The following is a 1,955-nucleotide window of genomic DNA, read 5'->3' as shown; positions in this document are numbered from 1 at the left end:
AGTCCATCAATTTTGTACCCTTTTTTATAGATATACATCACAAACATGAGAATGGAATTCTGCAAAATACGATAACTTGAAAGGAATAAAGATGTCCTAACTACTACTACTTCACTAATAGAAACTTCTCATTCTAACTTTACTACATTTATTATAAAAGAAAAAAATATATATACCATAGCTCACTAAACATATAACTCAGCTCATTAGGACATTATATCTTTAATTAAACAACTGAACACTCGGATCACCATACACTTTACTCTCAAACCCAAATAATAATTTTATTATTATTATTATTAAAAAAATAAGTATTTTAGATAAAAAAAAAAAATACTAAAAATATTTTCAAATATAGCAAAATATCATTGTCTATCAATGACATTAATAAACATCTATGAGTGACGATAAATTACAATAGATACTAATAAATATTTATCAATATCTATCACTATATATTTTAAAAAATATTTTTTAACGTTTTTCAATATTTAAAAACAGTTAAAAAAGAAACTATATATGTTCCTTATACTACCAAGATTCCACCTCTTGGAAGACCATTCTTTGCCATTATTCTAATCACCAATAATTTATTTCATTTCATTATTTATTTATTTATTTGTTTGTTTATTTATTTTCTCTCTCATTTTCCCTTTTTCTGTCAAAATCAAACCGCCTTTCCTCTTTGATTTAATTTCTCCTCTCTTCTTCTCCTTTAAATTCCCCACCACACACCCACTTTCCACCACCACAAATTTCCACCCGAATTCCCCTCCTCTCTCCGCTCCGCCTTCACTTTCCGGCCAACCCCTCTGCCATGAGCGGCCACAAACGAAACTTCACCACCACAGCCGCCGCCGCGGTCAGCCCCGTCGGCAGTCCCACCTCCGGCAACATCTCCGATAGCTCCACAAAAGAACAGGACAGGTTCCTCCCGATCGCAAACGTGAGCCGAATCATGAAAAAATCTCTTCCGGCGAACGCCAAAATCTCAAAAGAAGCGAAAGAGACCGTCCAGGAATGTGTGTCGGAGTTCATCAGCTTCATCACCGGCGAAGCCTCCGACAAGTGCCAAAGGGAAAAACGAAAGACGATCAACGGAGACGATTTGCTGTGGGCGATGACTACTTTGGGATTCGAAAATTACGTCGGCCCTTTGAAGATGTATCTCAACAAATACAGAGAAACAGAGGAAGAGAAACATTCTTTAGCTAGACAGGACGATCCCTCCCTGTCTCCGGCGAAATCCGCCGCCGAACAGATTATTAGTGGGAAATCGGCGAATTCGGTGATGGATTTTCAGAATTTCAATTCTGGGTTTTATTCATTGGGGAATCAAAATCAAAATCAGGGGAATCAGAAGAGTTTCAATATAATCGATGGCGTTGGATTTGGTGAAAGTTTGAGGGGTTTCAATATTAATGGAGTCCATGAAAATGGAGAAGGGAATCGAGCTCGAGCTATGGCGGCTCATCTTCAACAGAGCTCTGGTTGGTGATTTCAATGGTTGAATTATAAATTTAATCTAGAAATTTAGAATTAAGTCCTTACGTATTAAAATTACAATTTCATATCGATAGAACTTTGATTTGGTTAAAATTTTCATAAAATAAAGTTTTAAATTCTAAATTTCAAACTATACTAGGTAAATTCCAATTTTTTCTAGACCAAAATTATAATTTTAACTCATAAACACGAACTACAGAAAGAGAGGGGAAAAAATCGAGATTTTCTGATGCTATTCAAGGTTTTTTTTTTTTTTTTTTTTCTTTTTTGGGTCGAATTTCGATGTCATTTTTAGATTAAATTAAGGAGAATTTTATCATAGTCTTAATACATTTTTATGGTAGGGTTTTATGAGTTAGTTTATGGGCTTTAGAGAGGGAGAGAAATATATTTATGGTTTTTTTTTTTTTTGGGGGGGGGGGGGGGGGGGGGGGGGGGGGTTATAAAAG

General features: G+C 35.1%; 1 pseudogene across 1 annotated transcript; it reads left to right on the top strand.

The window, feature by feature from the left end:
- The first annotated feature begins 648 nt into the window (after nt 1-648).
- Nucleotides 649-1,639, top strand: LOC120085911 (nuclear transcription factor Y subunit B-1 pseudogene; annotated as a pseudogene). The gene has a single exon (XR_016531437.1). The product of XR_016531437.1 is annotated as a nuclear transcription factor Y subunit B-1 pseudogene (transcript).
- Nucleotides 1,640-1,955: the final 316 nt, after the last annotated feature.

Source organism: Benincasa hispida, chromosome 1 (genome assembly GCF_027475165.1).
Source record: "Benincasa hispida cultivar pf3 chromosome 1, pf3_genome.v1.1, whole genome shotgun sequence".
Lineage (NCBI taxonomy): Eukaryota > Viridiplantae > Streptophyta > Magnoliopsida > Cucurbitales > Cucurbitaceae > Benincasa > Benincasa hispida.
This window is presented reverse-complemented; position numbering and strand designations above follow the sequence as displayed.